At 40.4% G+C, this 20,239-nt stretch overlaps 1 protein-coding gene and 1 long non-coding RNA gene across 3 annotated transcripts in view; one reads left to right on the top strand and one right to left on the bottom strand.

Moving 5' to 3' along the window:
* dagla (diacylglycerol lipase, alpha) overlaps positions 1-18,613 on the bottom strand; it is a 46,522-nt gene extending 27,909 nt beyond the window's left edge. For both annotated transcript variants that reach the window (XM_085153721.1, XM_085153728.1), the window contains exon 1: positions 17,959-18,613. The gene's annotated coding sequence lies outside the window, so the exon portion shown is untranslated. The remainder of the gene's footprint in view (positions 1-17,958) is intronic.
* Positions 18,614-19,140: 527 nt separating this feature from the next.
* Positions 19,141-20,239, top strand: part of LOC146525618 (uncharacterized) — a 4,180-nt gene continuing 3,081 nt past the window's right edge. Inside the window, exon 1 of the long non-coding RNA XR_014873061.1 lies at positions 19,141-20,239. This exon is cut by the window's right edge and continues 58 nt beyond it. This is a non-coding gene — a long non-coding RNA (uncharacterized LOC146525618).

The following is a 20,239-nucleotide window of genomic DNA, read 5'->3' as shown; positions in this document are numbered from 1 at the left end:
TCAAAGGTTTTCCTTATTGTTTGGAACAAATGTAAAAATACTAGCCCACACACTCCTACAATGTTGTAACGTTCCTTTATCAGATCATCAACTGGGATTAAATGCAACTGCAAAAACAAACAAACAAACAAAAAACGGAGAAAAAAAAAAAACCTACTAATGTAGACAATTCCAGTTTACAAATGATGAGTACTACCAAAAGTGAATGCAAAATTCATGTTCCATAATTGACTTGATCTTTCATAATCATATACCCATAATGATAATGAATCCACTTTTTGCACAGATTTAGCTTTTTGAAGGCATGTAGATCTAAACTTTTGATCAGCTGTAAAACAGCCTGTTTCAGTTTAAGCGTCTTTTCACTAAATTGCATGCTCAAAAAAATGTTTTGTCTCACTTCAACTTCTTCTTGTTCCATATTGATGATCTACTTGGAACCTTGTACCGAGTAGGTACTAATGGAAAAGGGGCTTTATTGGCAGAGTTGGGACCATATCTGAGGAGGCAGATCTTTTACATGGCTGGTGTGTAAAGGTTTTTACTGCTTACAGTTGTGGTTGAGCAACCAAACCTAGTACTCCCATTTCTTCTTGTTGCATGTTGAAGCTTTACTTGGAAACTTGTTAAGATCCAACCATGCAAAATATGATTATTTGCCATTTTTCAAGTGGTCTTCAACTTTGCATCAGGACTGTATGTGCAAAAGCGATCGTGATACAGTTTGAAATCCTGGAACAAACCATGAAATTCTCACTGCTGCTGCCTTTTCATGAAAACTGATTGAACCCAGAATCTTGTCTTCTTTGTCTTGTTTAGAAACATCAGGACCAGCTCAACGCTAAATAATGTCGACTTAATTTTTTTCCACAGTGTATTATTTGACAATTAATTTCCAGCAAAAACACATACTATTCATTGTGTATATATGTTACACAGCAAGTTCAGATCCCAAAAAATAAGAAATTGTGTGTCGCTTTTTTCCAAAGTGCTCAGTGTGTAATGGCTTTAAGGCTGGGTGATTTGAACAAAAGATCATATAATGATACTTTCATCTCTCATGTGACTGTATGAGTTGTTGTACATATGACTGCAAGGATATAACCTCTACTATAAGTAAAGCCCACCCCTTCACAACAGTGTTTCCAGCCCTACCAATAACCAGATTGTGGCTGTTTCCATGATATAGCAAGAGCTCAGAAGTTTTTAATTTAAAGTTCATCTTCAAAACCTTATAAATAACACACCAAAAAAAAAAAAAAACCCCAGTTATTTCTTCTGAAGTTGGCAAAATTATTACAGTGAAATTTATGCCCAGGAACAACTAATTCCTTCAGTGTTTCAGTGACACAAAAATGTTTTCACAGCAACACAGCCTGAGCTGTGCTGGCACAGGATTACAAAGAGGACAATGCATCAAAGCAAAGGGGTCAAACCAAGAGCAGTAAAATGTGTGAAGGTTTTGGTTTCAATCAAAGCATTACAGCAGGTGGTTTCACTGATTGGCACACTTAACATTAGACGACAGACAGCACAGTGAAATCAGCTGCTGTTGTGTTTGGCTGAAAAGTTTACTCTCAGTCTTTCACAGCAAATGGTGTAATAGCCTGAATGCACAGTTTTGGATAAATGCAGTAAATATTCACAGAAAAGGAGACAATGCACAAAAAAGAAAAGGCAACACATTATTCTAAAAGTCATAACACAAATGCTGATCTGCAGATTCCAGCTTTTATAGCTATTCAGTCTACGAAATGGCTCCTCAGCTTTGTGTAAGAGAGTGAGGGGAAGCAAGAAAATGTAAATTGACCCATTGAGTCATCTTAGCTCTAGTTGTGAAACTATCTGGGTTGGAGCGGCATTAAAGAGGACAGTGGAAGAAGGGAAGGAGAACAAAAATTAGGGGACAGAAATAAGGAAACATCTGAACTTCCCCCCCCCCCCCAAAAAAAAAAAAAAAAATCTCATTTAGGCCAAAACAATCAGGCCAGTAAAGAAGAAAAAAAAAATCAAGAAAAATCTTCCACACCAACAGGGACACTTATCAGCTCTCTCCTCCAGGCCTGCTGGCACGATAAGACTTAAACTCCCAGCAGAGGCGTCAGAAGTGGAAAAAAAACCCCACATTACAGCATGGTTAGAAATTGAATGGAGTAAGAGAGCGACAGTTGCTTTTGTGTAGTGCAAATCTCCTCTGTGAAGTTTGTTCATGTGAAAGTGTCAGATATATGGAGGTCTTTTTTTGTCTGCTGTTTGGGGGCTTTGTTGTATTTTGTTTCCTCAAATGTCATCGTTTTTGCAAAAAAAAAAAAAAAGTGCCACTGAACACTCCCTTCATCCGAGCATTTGCTAAATTACGTATCCGAACAAACTGCCTTAAACCTGATTTATGCTTCAGTGGGAAATCTACGTCGCGTAGTTGAACCTCCCAGGAAATACAACTAAACACTGGGCTGATTCAGCCTGCAGCTATTGTCAGTGGCCTCTTCAGTCCTGTTGATTCCTCCTGTACATTTCCAGCTACATTTCACAACATTTCTTAAATTTATTAGTGAGAGAATAACAACCATAGCCTCAGTTAACGAAGTCTAATCATATGATCAATATAAGGATTTACAAATGTCAGCAATTTCCTTCAGGGAGATTGCTTAAACTATCATAATTGATGTGAGAGAATGTATCAAGAAGTGGAAAAAATAGAGGGACAAATATGCTTGCCCCTGAAAAAAATTAAATGACCACAATAAAGAGTGAGGACCCAAGAGGGGAAAAAGTTCCAACATTTTATTTGTTTCTATTGGCCAGATCCGAATTTAAAACACCAGGACATGAAGACATGGTTGTTAATGTGTAATGCACCAGCACAAACAAATGCCACCAACAGTGTCGGCCACTTACATAGCTTAGTCGTAGGCTCTACAAACGACTGGTATACATTCTGCTATCTTCATTCAGCTACCAAATCAAGACCAACTTGCTGGATGGATGGAGCTGGATCATCTACCACGAAGCAAGTCCAATATACCCAAGGTATTGTTACCTTATCTGGATTCATTTATCGCGACACTGGCAATCAGAGTAAGTGGTCACACGAAGCTGGTTATCAACTCACTAAGATAACTCAGGATTTCCCCTCCACGCTCACACCAAAGGGGAGGCTTTGCCAGCATCAGACTAATCACAATTATGAATAAGTGCTGGCAGCAGGGTGGCTCTGTTTACAAATGAAAATTAAACTATATGATGGGAAAAATATGAAGCAGTTAAACATGAGACAGTTGGAAAGCAACACAGCTGCTGCAGGCCAAGCAGTGATATGAGTGTGAATGTGAGGGCTGTAGAGTTATTTAGTATGTATGAATGCATGTAAGCTTTACATGCTTTGGTCAGTAATTTGGAAGAGCACTGCTATATACAGTATAGTCTAACTGAAGCCAGGAAACAATGCAAAAATTCCCACTGTGAACATTGATTGTATTTTCCAAAGAACTGATTGGTCAGTAGGCAGTGATTGTATACCTGTTGATCTCCAATTTGGTGGCAGTTTGGAGTCTCCAACTCCAGTCCTCGAGAGCTACTGTTCTGCAGCTTTTAGAGGCATCCTTGTTCTGACACACCTGAATCAAATGAATGGCTTGTTACCAGGCCTTTAACAAACTTGATGGCATAATGAAGAGGTAATCCAACCATTTAATTCAGCTGTGTTAGAGCAGGGATGCATCTAAAAGCTGCAGGATTGTGCAGGTTGCCTGATTATTACTTTAACTGATGTTTTAGCCTTTACTGGTCCAGAAGTTTAAAGGTTTTGGTTACTTTTATTTTATACTCTTTAAAACTTGTACATTTGGCATATGTACTTATGTATTTTTGCTGAAAGCATACATGAGGGCGCTACTAGCGAATGTAACCACTGTTGACTTTACTCCTATTGTTTTCCAGGACTCAAAAAAAAAGACATTTAATCTCAAGAGTCATTATTTAAATAAATACTACAGGTTTATTTTATGTATCACCAAGAGCATTAGATCACTGAAGCTAAAAAAACTATGACACACACACACACACACACACACACACGTACGTTCTAGTGATGGGATTTCCGGCTCTTTTTAGAGATCCGGCTCTTTCGGTTCGGCTCACTAAAAAGAGCCGGCTCTTTCGGCTCCGAACCGGATCTTCAGGTTGTTTTGTTGCTTTAATTAATTTATTATTAACAATAATATAAAATTATGCACAAAAGGAATTACTAACGTAAAAAAAAGTGGTTTTATTTATATATGTTTATATATAAATATATGCGGTGGCCCCTAGAGACAAAACACGTACAAACTCCAAAACACATTTCTAGCATGAACTGAACTTCCAAAGCAGAGCTACTAGATCACTTAAATCAGACGTTCCCAAAGTGTGGGGCCCGCCCCCTAGGGAGGGCGCAGAGCCATTGCAGGGGGGGCGCGGCATGAAAAGGGAAAAAAACAAAACAACAACGCTTGGACACTGCTAGCACGGGCGCCCACACAAGCAAAGCAGGAGATGAAGCATAGCTGAATATGTTTCCAAACCAACTTCATTCTAAGCCAAAGACTAGAAAATATGGTGAAGCACATCTTCCCTTTGGTTTCACCTGCACAAGTGCCGAGGTAGGTCTCCCTGCAGGGTTGGTTTTCCCTTCGTTGGGAGCAGCGCTGGGCTGTTTAAATCATGGACAAACAGTATCCCACATTCTTGATTTGTAGTTCACAAACACTTGTTGTAATGACTAACTACTCCTGACATTTTGGAGATGTTAGCTCTTTATACAGTAAAGTTACAGCGGGATACAAATAACATCAGGCTGATCCTGCCACGATTTGTTCCCTCTGTTCAAATCACGGACAAACAGCATCCCATTTTGCAGAGGGATTTTTTGAAAAATGTATTGATAGCAATGTTGAATATTATTACACAGGGAAAAAAAAAAACTACATGTAAAATAATTACACCATGACGCCTCTGCCTTTCTAAATGGAGGGACAGTAACTGCGTGTATATGTAAGCGTGTAAAACCTGCAGACAGTCAGATTAACAGTATTTCGTCTCTATCTGCCATTCTGCAATTGATCTCATGTAAACAATAACGTGCACACAGCCTGATGTGAAAAAAGGCACATACCTTTGACATTGCGTGAAGAACTCTGTATTCCTCGTCCAGTAAACGCAAAAAAGGAGTTTTAAAAAAATCTCCGTTCTCGGTGATTCGAAACGCTGTTTACGTGGACAAAACACCTGCGTGTTCAAAAATACCCGTGTAGGTGTGGACTTAGCATAAAAGACTTAGTAGTTTATTACCTTACTACCTGTAATTTATTGCAGATTACTTGTATTTGCTTAATTGTTTACTAAATGTTTGAGGTGTGAAATAAACCGCAATGGAGCAAAATATGGGTGTGTGTGGTTGGTGTGTGGATGTGTTCGTTCGTTCGTGGTGCGTGCGCGCGCGCGAGGGGGGGGGGGCGCGAACATTTTTCTTGTAAAACAAGGGGGGCCCAGTAAAAAAAGTTTGGGAACCACTGACTTAAATTACACAATTGAAAGCATGTGTGTATTGTTTGCGTATTTATGCACAGGCACTCATATATATTCAAATAATTAAAAAAAAAAAAAAAGTTCATTTACCTGTTACTACCACACACCAAATCCGGTCGTTGGTACTTGCTGGCTTGTGTAGCCACTAGGTAACAAAAGCTCAACACTGCGCCCAGCATCCTGGAGCACTTCTGTTGACTTTTGTACGTGTTTTGAGTTTTTACGTGCTTCTGAGTTTTTACGTGTTTCGGAGTTTGTACGTGTTTTTACGTGCTTTGGAGTTTGTACATGTTTTTACGTGTTTTAGAGTTTGTACGTGATTTAAAGTTTGTATGTGCTTTGTCTTTAGGGGCCACCATAAATATACTTTTATTTATTCACTCCACATAAAATGTAATAAATAAATCATATAATACAAAAATCAACTATTCACATTTCAAATTTTAACTATTTAAATTTTCAGTTTTTTCCTTTTACAAATTTAAAGTGAAACAACACAAAACACTGCAAACCACAACACAATTAAATATAAATTATAATATGAAAACAAAAATAAGATGCATATTCTCTGTCATATGGGCCCGCATGAATAAACTTTCTGAATCCTTTATCATCTGCAACCGAAAATAGTTGTGGATGATTACTATACCTTTCTAATGTGACGTTATTGTCCCTGGCTCTCTCTCTCTCTCTCCTGCTCTGTTCCTGTGCTACTGAGTGTAACTACCACCCCTCCCCCCTCTGCCCATCGTAAAGCACAAGGCTCGCGTGCGGAGTGTCACTACCCGATCCGTACCGGAAACCCGATCGGTACCCCGCATGCGCGAAAGGTGTCTACTTCCGGTCGTGATGTTTTACGATAGTTATGGGTCAGAGTATCTGTTAAGATGTTAAGAATAATAAGTATATCTTAAAATGTTTGCAATAATGAAGCATTTCAGTACAATGTAGACAAAAACGAAAAACAAAAAGATAGTTACGGATCGGGACTCCCCGATCCTTACTGCGCATGTGCAAAGTCGGACCGTACAAATCGGGTCTACCCAATCCGTACCGCGCATGTGCAGGGGTTTTCTTCTTCTTCTGTTCGTTTAATAGCAGTTTACTCCCCAGTGTACGAGGATACTGCCACCTGCTGACTGAGCGAATGAACCCTATTGTGTGTTTAATTTGATTTAGTGATAATCGAGTGTGTTTATGCTTGTCTGTGTGGAGAGGATTGTTGGAATAGTGATGATGATGTCCGCTATCACTGTCAGTTGTCAGTAAACACTTCATCTGGCTGCTGAATCTTCACGTGACATATTACAAAGTCTGTATTATTAACTCTGTAATTAGGCGCCATTCTTCTTATTTTACGGCGCTGTTATTCAATCGGGGGACGCTCTCTGTTGAGGAGAAAAGCATGAATTTGTTTGTATACGGATTATTCATTGTTTAAATGACCCGGTAGTCGGAAAGGAGGCAGAGCTGCTGAGAAATGCTAGGAGCTAACTGGGCGCTAACCGTATCATTCAAATATATTGAATGTCGCAATGTTGGCAAAGAGAGGAAGTGACGTGAGATTTGCGCATGCGGGGAACCGATCGGGTTTCCAGTACGGATCGGGTAGTGACACGGAGTGAAGCGGAAAAAAGTGCGAGAGAGAAGCGGAGAGAAAGAAAAATAAACCACGTGACGGCTCGCGATAAGGAGCGGGCTCGTGTCGTTCACGTCAAAGAGTCGGCACTAAGAGCCATTTCGTTCGCGAACGACCCATCACTAACATGTTCCTAACTTTAATTAACCTTATCAGAATAGATGCATTTAGGGAGAGTGGTGTGTATCTCTCCAATCTAATTCTTGTTAACACATCAAAGTCAGAGAGTTCATGCATATCAGAAAGTTTCAAGTGTTTTAGAAATCTTGTACTCATTTTTAACATTTCTTATTCCTTTTCATGCTGATCTTGTTTGATTTAAACTTACGACTAGGGGCACCGCTGATTACTTTTCACAATAAGTAACACAAGGTGCCTTTAAATCATCCTGAGTGATTACTATCTACATTAACATGAGACTGAGAAAAACAGCAAATCTTCAGGTCTGAGAAGCTGGAACCGTCCATTTCTATGAGTACTGTTGTTTTGTGGCTGAAGTCTCATTAGTAATAGTAACCACATCCAGGCTGGATTGTGTTGTTCGAATCTTTAATCTATATTCAGATTGGTATCATCATTTTCAAGGCTTCTGTTTGGCAACAAAAGATCGGACACATTTTAAGGACAGTCAGTACTTCAATTGATTGCAGTGTGTTTTCTAAGTCCATTAGGGAATGACTGGAATGTGACAAGCTTAAGACCAGACTTGAACTTCCGTTTGTGGTAATAAGGATTTTAAGAGGTTTTTCAGAACAGTCGAGCGTACGATAGCGTAATCAGAAGGTCGGTGGTTCGATCCCAGGCTGCCTCCTGGCTGCATGCCAAATATCCTTGGGCAAGATACTAACCCCATGTTTGCCTACTGGTGGTGGTCAGAGGGCCCGGTGGCGCCTGTGTCCGGCAGCCTCGCCTCTGTCAGTGCGCCCCAGGGCAGCTGTGGCTACAATGTAGCTTGCCATCGCCAGTGTGTGAATGGGTGAATGACTGAATGTAGTGTAAAGCGCTTTGGGGTCCTTAAGGACTAGAAAAGCTATACAAATGCAGGCCATTTTACCATTACTGTTTCCATTACTGTTTCAGTCAGTTCAGCATATAACTAATAAGTGCTGACCTCCAACTACAAAACTCTGAAAGCCAAATTTCATAAACATCTATGACCATCAATCTCATATCTCAACTCGACATCCTCACAAAAAGCAGCTGCATCCTCAAGGGCTTTCCCATCCATCACACAGAGGACGTTAGCCTATTAGTGGTGCTGTTTGGCCTCAACTATAGGCATTAGCTGATGCACTTTGACAATTTTTTCACCGCAGTCAAATGCAAACACGTCATCCTGATATTATGTTCATTACATTCCTCCTTCCTTCCACAGGTACACCAGGCTATTTGAGCAATGAAAATGGAAAATACATATGTAAGGAGTGTAATTAGTTAGCGACAGATTAATTGAAGTTGACCTCGATCACAGTTAATGTTTGAAAGGTTCTGGGTCATCGTCTAACAGAAAATTGAAAACTGATTGTTTAAAAAAAATTCAAGGGAATTATGCTCATGTGTTCAGGATGTAATGTGCAATTGGGCTTCAGGGGATTAAATCACATTGACTGTCATAAAGCATCTTCATTAAATGGAATATCCAATCTCCGTAGCAATTTCAAACCATGTTGCATGTTCAATGTGCTCCCCTGGTAAACATAACCTCCTTAATTAGTTTAGAATCTGTGATTAAACCAGAGAGCTGGATATTTGCAACCTGAAAACTAAACAACATTTAAAAAAAAAAAAAAAAAAAAAAAGAGATACAGAAAGGCTGAAAAATCCCATCCGCGAAATAAAAACAGGACACCAACTCCATGCAAGGGACATTACGTACAAAAAAACCCCAAACAAACAAACAATCAAACAAAAAAAAAAAACCTCCCTGGTTCTCCCATAAATTGTTGTTATTTATGGTAACATAATGATCATTTCACAACCAGCACACAGCAAAAAAAAAAAGACACTTTCTGACAGACTAAGCTGACTAATCCTACTTTCACACATCAGGAATTTACTGTCCTCAAAAAGCCATTATTTCAAGCCAAGCTACACCTGAACACAGTGTTGCTGGAGCACAAATTACGTTGGACTTGTCATCGGCATAGCACTTCTACAGCTGCAGCGATGTGGAGTTTAAATGTAGCTTACTGGATGTTACTACTTGATACATTTTTACTTACAAAGGCACAAAGTCTATATATTGTTTCGAGTGCTATTTTTAATAACCATAAAACAACCAAACGAGACAAAGAAAATGTTTCAGACCAAGGTGAAAATTAAACAACTGTTGTACGCCTGACATAGAAACGACTTTTTATTAACTTTTTTTTTTTTTTTTTTATGCGTAGATGTCCTGCGGGTTCGTAGATTTGTCTCAGGCATGGCTTGTTTCCCCTTGTTTCGTGGAATCCTTGACTTCCCTAAAATGTAATTACATAACACTTAGGCTTACACAAATTAGATTTCTCTTTTTATACAGTACATATAGCGTTCAATATTGTGAGCACTGGGGGTAGCATATTTCACATCAGCCATCAGTGAAACATAACCACTGTTTGATTTTTCTGTTTCTGCTTTTGTTTTGTTTTTTAAACTTTAAAGGTACACTGATGCACTAAGCAGAGCAAATCTTCACAAACTACGTGACTTTTTATTTTTCCTCAAAATAAAACTATAAATTTTCTAATCCAAATGGTCAGTTTCTCCATTGCTGTGCATATTGATCAAATCTGCATATCTTTTCCTCCATAATACAAGATATTGACCATGATGCCTAGTCTAGATAAAAGCCAAGCCCATCTAATGTTGATGCTGATGTTAATAGTTCTTAATGAACTGACATTTTTGCTTGGATTTTCAAGCCTTCTTTAAACCTTCTCATGCAATAAAACGCATTTCGCTGCAGCACCTGAAGCTGCCACTCTCCCTGCCGTGTTCGTAACCTGAGATCAAAAGCGCATCTAAATGTCTAAAACCTGACCTAAAAAGAAACTCTACTATGCAGACAGCTCCAGCGTGAACTGTGGTTCTTGACTCCGGTATGATTGATGCATTCTGCATGAAGCATGAGTCACGCAAACTCTCGACTCTCATCCAGAGCTACAGATTCCATCTGCATCCAAGCCGCGTGCGTTCAGAGGAGACGACAATGTATCGATGCACGTGAGCAATGCTTTTGTGCTCCCCGCGGCTAGGCCCACACCCATGCGATGGAGTGACAATGATGTAGCAACAATGACAGGGTTCCCTTTTCGTCACTATGCCTTTGTCTTTGACTATGGCAAACAAGTTAAATGGGCACAGCACAGCCTCTGAAATGTTTTACACAGACTGATTCTGTATGAACTGCACGATGCATCTTATTCACAAGCAAAGCCCTAATGAAATCCCTATTCTCGACTTAGACATTGCCTGTACATGTTTTGAAAAACTGCAGTTGTTTCCCCATCTCTATACATAAATGAGCTGTTGCTAACAAAAAGGGAAACGTTACAACTCACCAGGTCTTACTGCTGAAATAATTACACAGAGCACTGCTGACGTATCAATACACTACACCACTGGGTGAGTCACGAATACTGGACCTGAAAAAAATCGGCACATACAGGAACCACAACATTCAGCACTGCTGCCCGTTCTTTGTTTTACAGAGAGCAAGTTGCTGGTTGGTATGACTAGCAGCAGGTGTTTTAATATCCTCCTCCTCTCCCTCAAAGGGAGCCTGCTGCTGCAGCAGCATCAAGCCAAGTTGTGGCCCACAGCCCGCTGGTTAGAGGCCCTTTATTTTCTATCACACCCTCTCCCTGCGCAACCTCCCCATCTATCAACACTCTAACCAAGCTCAAGAACATTTAGTTCGTCAGGCAAGCGTCTCCTCACACAGAGGGATGAGAGCACAACTTACTGAGTGGTTTGAAAACAAACAGCTGAGAAATATTAATCCATTATGATCAGGAATACAATTCCCTGCTCTGAACCAAACATTTCTAACACCACTCACTCTTTTTTACAATAATAAATATTAAAAGTGGGAATCACCGGGCACCCTACATTACGACATTAATGTATTTTTTAACATTTTTAACATATCTGGAGTACTGCAGTAAGATATATTGTAATTTGTTTTGTCTTTTCAACAGCAAATTTCATCCTTGAAGTTAAACTGTTTCAACCAATGGGATAATTTTATCTCACTGCAGTTACTTTTGTGCCACTAAATGAGACTGCCAAACATACCGACACTGCCACTCAAACCTGCCATAAATGTTGACATAAGACAGAGTCCGTCTGCAGTCAGTCTGTGACTCAATGGGGTCATGTGTTGGCAATCTGTCTGCATCTGTTTGCAAACCTCTGACAATCTCTCTGAGAGTGATTGCAGTGATTCCAAGTCAGATGTGATTGCTTGCAGAAAGGTTACTTCCTATCAGGTGAAACGAGCCCTACTTGTTACTTTATTTAATAAGAAATTGATATTTGGTGTCCTTGCATGGATTGTGAAACTATGCTGTATTGATTTTTTTCTCCCACCCCTAATAAATATGAAAACTTGAAAACTGACACTGACATATTCTGCAATCATACACTGTGTGCTTAAAAGGTCACTGTAGAATTTTTTTTTTGCTTTTTTTATGCAGCTTGACTTTTCTCTTTTTTTCATAGTTATAGCAGTGCATGTTTTCAATGCATAAAAATGACGGCAAAACCTTTTTCATAATTATGTCCTCCAATTAGTGTTTAAATACACCATACTGAGCATACTGAGCCAGTCGTGGACAGAACAGGAATAGGTTATGCTTCTGCTTAAAGGTTTACGTATTCACAGACACTGTGATACTTTGTGGTGTGAACACCAGTAGAGCCTTAGTAACAGGTAACATTTGAACCAACAGAGCAAAAGCAGATTTTGGGTAAACGTATGAGATTACAACAAGCAAGTGAGCTTTTAAAGGTTTTTATGGGTTTACACCTTTCTTTAGTCTAACGCTAAGAATGACGGGAAATTGGGAAGCTCTGCAGGTGTAGTAATCTATGTATTTTACATCATAACATCAGACAAAGATGGAACATGTTGTCAAGTGGGTGACACTACTTGATGCCAGTCTGAAACATGTTTGGTTTTGTGGGTGTCCATCCAAAACGGCGACCGACAGTAAATACACACTTTTGAGCGATAAACATAGTATCTAATTTTTATCCAAGTTTAGCCTGCTACTAAACTAACAGCTATGCATTATATTCAGTAATAAGTCCACTTTTCATATATTCACATGACATCTTTTGAACAGAATTAGGTTATGGTACTGGGGTTGCTTGAAAGGTTTACCTGTTAGCTTTTGGTGGGACGTGGGAGAGAGGAGAGGATCTAATGTGTATCCCAAAAAAAAAAAAAGGAGATTCCAGCTTTCACCTGAGGTCTGGCAGGGAATGTGCACAATAAATGCATCCTCTAGGTACCTGAAATTCTCTGTAGCACGCACACAGTTTCTGCAGCAAATCCTCATCCATAGGATGTAAATATTCATGTGGCCCCTTCAGTTTCTGAATTAAAAATTTATATCTTTGAAGTAGGTAAGAATATAAATTTTGTACATTCACACAAGTGTGTCTGAAATTGTGACTGTACACACAAAATGTACAGGTATAATTTCTGTGACATTTGTGTGCCAAATATAAATGATGGAATTTCTTCCATAAGACATTATCTAGTGGAATTGCTTTCTAGACCGGACTGACTCACGTTAATGTTGTGTGATATTTCTGGGGTTATGTGTGAAAGGGTTATTTAACAAGTGCACCATTAAAGGGTGATCTATAATTAAAGACAGGCTCTGCGGGCACACAGTTGGGCATAGAGGCATGCAGCAGGTAGCTCGTTATGTCTTCAAAATCAATGGGAATGAGATAGAAAGGAGAAAAAATATATATATTTACTTGACTTGAGACAGACATGGCAGGCTGAAGAGAGTTTGGCATGTAGTGAGGTGTTGGGCACAGTTCTGAAGAGACAGGCTACTAAGAATGTCTACAGAAAATGCTGAGGTTATGCTGGGTTGGCATGACTATGTGACTGCGGCACATAACCAAATCTCTCCGTCTCCTCTGCTCGCTGTCATACATCCATCTGCTCCAGTCTCTCTCTTTTTCTGCCTGGGTCAGTGTTACACTCTGCTCAGATCAAGATTCTCTCCAGCGTTTGTCACATCCCCGGCTCTGCTGTCTCTAATGATCCCGTCTCTCCCCGTTCTGTCACACGACAGCACCACTCTGTCCATCCTAAAGAATCTCACCCTCTCTCTTTCTCATCTCCCCATCTTCATGCTCTCTCCTACCCACACACTCATTCAGTATTCATATTTTAGAGGACATTTATGAGCACCATTTTCGGTGCAGATGCACACGCATCTACATTTTCTCCTCCGGCCCTCCCCTTCACAACCCCTCCTCCCTCCTCTTCCTTATCAAGCTAATCCAGATTCTGGTTTTGGTTTCGCGTTGCTCATCTTTTTTTAGACTGAAAGCCATGTGCCGCTCACTCCTACTCTCCCTCTGCCTCTTTCTCCATCTTTTTCTCCCACCGCCGCCCACTCAATCCCTTTCACCTCTTCCCACTCCATTTTCTCTTCTTCCACTTGATGTGATAGTATGTGCGCCGCAGATTGCATGCGTGTGTTTGTGTATACATGATGATGCTTTTATGTGTTTGTGTGTTCGGCTGGCAACATATGTGGTCTGCCAACCTGTCTGTGGCATGCTGCCACATACTATATACGAATGTGTTTTTCATCGTATGCGATCATATAGTGACTTCATCAATTCTCCCCATGCAACACTCTACTGCAGCCATAGCACTGTTGCATTTCTTGGGGAACATCAAATAGACGTTCTTCCACGTACTTCCACTGAACAGCTGTCTGATCATGGGTGCGGCTTGCATATTTTGGAAAGCATACACGTCTGTTCGGGAGGGGACGCCGACAAACAACACCTGTCAGATAATCAATACTAGCTCATTTATGTGTGAATGTTTCCCTTTTATTTATGAGTTATTTGGACCGGCAACGATTCACAGTGAAGAAGATAAAACCTAAAATTCAGGCACATGCAAAGTCTTACATATATAGCGGAGATAACAGGGACTTAAAATAGCAGATTTGAAAATGTTAATTGTGCTGGATCATTCGTGAATTTGCACTTCCAACGCCGTGTCAGGCAAATACACAGCGGTCACTGGAACAATTTTCCAGCCTGTTGTGAACTACTGCAAGTTTCAGCTCATTTCAAAGAAAAGTATTCACTATTAAAATCCTGCCTTGTAGCATGATGTAGCCTAACAGGAAAATAAGTACTCTTTAATGCTGAAATGGACTCTTGACACACATGAGAAAATGAAACTCAATTTCAAGGGCCTATGGCATTATCATTTTGAGCTGAATATTTATAGCTCAACTAAAACTGTCCTGTTGCCCTCATTTAATTTCTCAGTTTAGGTGATTTGAGGAACTCGGCAGAACTGTCTTGTTTAAACGTAAAATTTCACGCGTCGTAAATCCAAAAAACTTCCACTCAGTCTTCCTTTTATACAAGGTGTTTATCACAGCTCAGCCACAGCTACTGGCTTCTGACTCATACATATGAACAAGTTATTTATGAAAAGCCAAATTTACAAGAATTTCAAAAAATGAAAATTAATCAAGACAGTCTAAAAAAAACTCAAAGATGCTTGTATAATTCATCATCAACTTCCAACTTCCAAGGACATTAACTCTATGACTTTACTGTCTACTTATCAATAACAGTACCTTGATCTTTGTAACTCTGTTTAAAAGCATTAAAATTAAATACCAGTAAAAGGCATACAGTTAACTGGTGATCCTAAATTGCCTTTAGGTGTGAATGTGTGTGTGAATGGTCTCTTTGTGTTACACGTGAATTATACTTCTGCATCCCATTGATGCCATAACTTACGTCATAACCGGATCCCAGTTTTAACCTTGAGTCTTTTAACTTCTACGTAACCTGACATGCATGTCCCAATAAATGTAATTACACGTTGGGTTGATGCGTAGCACAATGACTTGAATGGCGTGGATGGTTACAATATTGAGTTTCCAGTCACATTGTCAGTTAGGACGCAGCTTTCCCACAGAAGTTTAACTCAAGCTTTAGCCCTGCGACGGACTGGCAACCTGTCCAGGGTGAAGATGAATGGATGGATGGATTTGGCAGCTAGACTTGTCGGTATTAAACAGGTATTTTGCAGTGTGCCTACTATAATCCCTAATGGTAACAAACTGTATAGCACTGCTCTGTACAGAACATAAACGTTGCAGTATGTTACTGTCAGCTGCTTTGGTTACCGTTACACTGTTTGCATTCCTACTGTAAACTGCAAAAGTAAAATGTATTACTGTAAATGTCAACTGCATGTTCTCATCCTCCTCCTCTCCCTTAAGCTGTAACATTTGTCCTGTCTTCCTCCCCTCACTCCCTACCAGTCACGGGGGATGGCTGTCCGTTCTTGAGCCTGGTTTTGCTAGAGGGTTCTTCCTGTTAAAAGGGACTTTTACCTTCCCACTGTCGCCAAGTGCTTGCTCAAAGGGGTAATTTGATTGTTGGAAAGAAGTCCAAATCAGAAAGCATAAACGAGTAACAATATATCTACACCCCTGCAAAAAGATGCATTGATGCGGTCGATCATTAATGCTTTTTGTCATCTGCACTTCCATAAATACTGCCAAATGTTCTACGTTGCTTTATCTAAAAGCCTTTTGACTCTTTAACTTGCTGTGAAAAACCAAACACCAGCATTAGGCCTGTTACATCACATTCAATTAATAAGTCTAGAGTGAAGACGAGAAGCCAGGCAGTTTTCTAGCACAAGAAGAGGTGACGTAACAGAAACTCTCGCAAAAACTGATGGGGAAAACAAAGAGACAACATATCCACCAGGACTCTGCTGGAGGCACTTGGTTTTCATTAGGAGAGAAGCCTCACAGGGACACCAATGAATGAAGTGTTTACACTGGTGTTGATGCAGCCTGACATAGCCAGGAATAGCCTGACTGGCTTATTTTGCAAAAACACTTAGCTGTAGTTGATCTCAGGAAAACCAGCAATGAGCTTAAAAATGAATGAGAAGAAAAATAAAAAATCTTCACCCTTACAAGATCTTCATGCACAACCTAAATTAACTGGGTTTTTCCCTCCTTTCCTGTTTGTGTGAAGCTTTTCCACACCCTTTACAATCATGTATGTGTGCATGGAGGGTTAAGGTGGGGACGTGGACTACAATATTGATTAAATACATAAAGGATATGCAAGTTATAGGTGTAATGTGGGACCTTAGAGAACCCGGTCAGGGATATTCTGGCTCAGAATGGGCCTTCAGAGGTTGACTGAATAGCACAGTAAGGGCAACATGTCTGTTAGCTTATTAGAGGGAAATTTGGGCATTTTGTTTTTATTTCGGACACATTATACAATTAAGCTGGAGCAGATGAAATCCTAATTAAGGAATGCGGTTTAAATTTTTTTTTATTTTATTGTATTACCGGTACTGGAAAGCGCTGGGTGAAACTTCCTTTGGGGATGGCTAAAAGCTTTTTTGGAGGAGGGTGCCAAAATTTCCTCTATGCAGTTTCCTGTGCAGAAATCATAAACGAAATGAGATATGTACGCATGGGTATAGTCCAGTACTTATCTGTGTGTCATAAACATGCCTCGCTGCAGCTCATAAACAACATATTAAGCACCTTAATATAAAACCAAAGACCACAACAGATCTTGACAACAGTGAGTGCCACTGTATGAGTAATAACCAACATTTCCTGCTCTCATCTCTCGTTTTGTTCAAATACTGTGTCATTCTCTTAAACCAGCATATTGCTATTTTTCAGGCATTTGTTATCCACTTTGGGACAGCCTGACATTCTCCTTACACCCTGCGGTCATATTTCATCCATCGTGGCTTCATAAAGGCAGAGCACTTTGAGTGGGCATGAAAATATAGATAGAAAAGAGAAAAGCATGGCTCCACAACTGGAAGTCGTGAGAAAAGAAGGGCCCAAATTAGCTGTGAAATATTCAGTGTGAATGATAAAGAGGTGTGACAGTCCCCATTACTGTCACTGTGCCAGGTCCCTTTTTTTGCAGGGAAGTGTGCAAGCATAAAGTCTGGATAATGTACTGGTCAGGCTTTAAAGCCTTGTTGGAAAGGCTCCTCTGTAGTAATGTTAAAGAACAGGGGATTGATGAGTTACCTACTAAATGAGGAGACAAACACCACAGAGTAAAGAGGTCTTCTGCACTACTTATTCTTGTAAATTGTGAAAAAAAAAAACTGCCATTATTTTCCTGTGTGATTTCTAACAAATAAAGGTGAAACACACAAGAATAAAAAGCACTCACACCGCTGTTAGCTGATGTTTGTATTTTGCTCCAGCACCTTAACGTGTGATTCCAACAAGTCGATCGCCATCAGTGGCAGTAGTACCCAGTCTCATGCAATCAGGACAGCTGCTTGAGGTGACATCCTACCGCCCCAGCAAATGAGGATACGGCCTAAGAAATGTGCCTCAAACAGCGCTAAGACGTGGATTTAAAAGCCGGGTCACGCTGGCCGTGTCGTGGCGGGCTTTGCTGCCCTGCGTGTGCATATAACTAAAGGCGTCTTTACAGTCAAGTCTCATCCGTTTGCTGCTACTGCTCACCTGTGTTTTGACGATGCCTTGCCAAGACCCACTGCATCGGTTCCGCTCTCTTTTCCATATCCTTGCGACTGTCGACCCGCCTCAGGCTCGTCGTCCCCGACACCGGTTGAAGGTTGGGGGCTGGATGAACACTCAAACGCCTCACCGATGGAATTAAAATAACCCTGCAGACGTCATTACAACAGAAGGATGAATGGACCCAGAGACATCAAAGACCGGGAGCTTCCTCGGTTACCTCCCGGCTGTCAGGCAATCCTGAGACGCACAGTCGAAGCTGTAATTAATCACACGGCCGTTTTGAAAGCGCTGGAAACTGGCGGCTCGGCTCTCCGCTTAATTGCAACACGTCGGCTGTGGTGGTCGTTTTCACGTCCGAGCTCTGCATGACTATTTCGATCCATGAGGGAGAATTACAGTCCCCTGGGATTAGCGAACATATCGAGCCCTTCGGGTTTCACGTTGTTGTTTGTAGCTTGTGTGTGTATGTGCCAACAGCCGGACAACTCCCGAATCCCGACACGGACGGCAGCAGTTTCCGAGAATCTAGCCCATCCCCTAGGATATTTTCCCACCGAAAAACGCGTACGAATTGGCTATTCCCCTTCCGTGTTTGGCTGCGCAAACCCAGGGCAGCGTTAGGTTTACGCACACCTGACTCGTCCCTCCCTTTTTTTTTTTAGTAAATGGCAGACCACAGACTCCGTGGAGGTGCTGTGGAGAAAGGGCGCCGCCGGTGGTTTGTGAATTATCGGCAAACGTTTTCAAAGAGAGCGGTGCTTTTTTTTTTTTCTAGAGGTTGCCGCTCCCCTTTGTGATGTCATCTAGAAAGACCCAGGGGGAGATCCGACAGTGATTTCTTTTTTCTTTTATTTTCTGTTTTGTTTTGTTCGCTCAGTTCATAGTTTGAGCAAGCTTTTCAGCTTTGCGCGCGATTCACAGCAAGAAACAACAAAAGCGTCAACTTACTGAAGTGGGAACGATTGTTCTGCGCATGCACGCTTTTTCACACTCGGTGACGACACTGGGATACATGGATAAACGCCGTTAATAATTTATTTTGCATCACATCATGACCCAATTCCCCCCACCCGTTTTTCCCCTCATATAACGTGCTCCTTGCAGATAATAAATCAAATCCATATTGTGTAAGAAGATATGGATATGTAATAAAAAAAAAAAATCATTTTTGGTTGTGCGCGTGTGTGTCGTCAGCTGGTACGGACCGGTAGCCTCTTAATTTGCCCGTTACTATCTTGAGATATCACTTTGGTCTTTGGATCGACATATAAATGGCGTCGGGGCTGCTGCACATCTTGCCGTGGTCTTGAAAAGAAGAAATAAATTCGAAAATCCTCGTGAGAACACAGAGCCATTGCAGCCACAGGACTTCACTTTCACATGGAAAAGTGAACCAAGAGCTGAGCTCTGGGACTGGGGGGTTTTAACATCTAAAAAAATAGCTTTTAGAAAAAAATTTTTTTTTCTTTTTGTTTCAACTTCAAAATCTATATCTGCACACACACACATGCAAACGTTTGTCCACACTGTTATTATTATCCATGATGTAACTATGATGTAACCAAAAGAAATTAGATATTTAGAATATAAATATATTTAGAATAAAGAATATGTTATACATTTTAATAAATGTATATTTATATAATTTATTTTATTGTTGTAATTATTTGTTAATTTATTTATTGTTCATGTATCCAGTGACGCTAAAGCCTTGATTTTTCCGCTTTAATTTGGAGGATGTTGCCTTTACGTTATGAATAGCGTCTCTAGCCTACGTCACTCTACTCTTACGTCTTATAGGTTGGGTAAAGGGTTAATAATTGATGGCCATACTGTCAACGACATACCAATACACCCCCGAAATTCTGTAAGATTAAAGTCAGCTCCTTTTATCCACAGAAACTTTTTATTTGCAGTTAGCTGTGTCTGATTATCGACAGATAACAAAAAAATTGCTTCTAAACAAAAAAACAAGTTATTTTAATGTATTAGCCTGTATTTGACTAGTTTAATGATCACAATAATATAAACTCGATAAATAATGAAGGAAATCCCATTTATTTAGCCGATAATAAGACAGCGGGTCTGTGCTTGCGCAATAATCTCAAAAAGACGTGATCCAGGAGTCGACTCCCCCTAATTTGAGCACATGATGGTACGTCCCAGTTTCTCGTCCTCTCCCTCTCATTTTCCTGCCGTCTGCTTTCTGCGTCCTCCATCTCTCCGCTGTCTCCCACCTTCCTACGTTAAGGACATTCAACTT

The sequence above is a fragment of the Neolamprologus multifasciatus genome, chromosome 1 (assembly GCF_963576455.1).
Source record: "Neolamprologus multifasciatus chromosome 1, fNeoMul1.2, whole genome shotgun sequence".
NCBI lineage: Eukaryota > Metazoa > Chordata > Actinopteri > Cichliformes > Cichlidae > Neolamprologus > Neolamprologus multifasciatus.
This window is presented reverse-complemented; position numbering and strand designations above follow the sequence as displayed.